The sequence below is a fragment of the Mastomys coucha genome, unplaced genomic scaffold, assembly GCF_008632895.1.
Source record: "Mastomys coucha isolate ucsf_1 unplaced genomic scaffold, UCSF_Mcou_1 pScaffold1, whole genome shotgun sequence".
Lineage (NCBI taxonomy): Eukaryota > Metazoa > Chordata > Mammalia > Rodentia > Muridae > Mastomys > Mastomys coucha.
Window position 1 is genome coordinate 51,173,753 of NW_022196891.1, and position 1,018 is coordinate 51,174,770.

Here is a 1,018-nt window from a genome sequence, read left to right on the forward strand (position 1 = left end):
GTCCCTCTGAAATTTTCCACTGTTTTTGTCATGTTTCCTTGGTAACCCTCTCCCCGCCCCCAGCTTGTAGGTTTCCCTTTTAAATACCCCACACTTCTTGTGTTCGGCATCGAACTCTGCTGGCCAGCATGGTCACGAGATCCACCCCGGGGTCGAACTCCTCTGGCCACCAAGTTCATGAGATCGACCCCGGTACCAGTATCCCCAATAAACCTCATGTGATTGCAGCAAGTTCGGTCTCTCGTGAGTCATTGGGTGGTCGCGTCATCCTGAGTCTTGAGTAAGGATCTCCCCAGTTCTGGGGGTCTTTCATCACGTGTCTGGCTGTTGGGAATTGAACTCAGGGCCTCTGCTGGCCCCGCTCGCTCGTTCCCCCCTTGCTCCCGTGTAATTCACTGTAGCTGTCGTCAGATGCATCAGAAGAGAGTGTCAGATCTCATTACTGGTGGTTGTGAGCCACTATGTGGTTGCTGGGATCTGAACTCAGGACCTTCGGAAGAACAGTCAGTGCTCTTACCCGCTGAGCCATCTTGCCAGCCTCAGATTCTTTTTTTAAATTATTTTTTAAATTTATTTTATTTTATGCATATGAGTACACCGTAGCTGTACAGATGGTTGTGAGCCTTCATGTGGTTGTTGGGAACTGAATTTTTTTAGGACCTCTGCTCTGGTCAGCTCCTCTTGTTCAGTCCCTGCTTGCTCCAGCCCAAAGATTTATTTATTATTATAATTACACTGTAGCTGTCTTCAGACACACCAGAAGAGAGCCTCAGATCTTACTATGGGTGGTTGTGAGCCACCATGTGATTGGTGGGATTTGAACTCCTGACCTTTGATAGAGCAGTCAGTGCTCTTACCTGCTGAGTCATCTTGCTAGCCCTAGGTATCAGATTCTATCTATGAGTTTCAATGGAAAAAATCAGAGATATCTTGATTAAAAGTTGTCTAGGCTTTGTCTCCCCCTCTGCCCCCTGCCTCCTCCCCCCTCTCCCCTCCTCCTCCTGCCTCCTCACCCCTC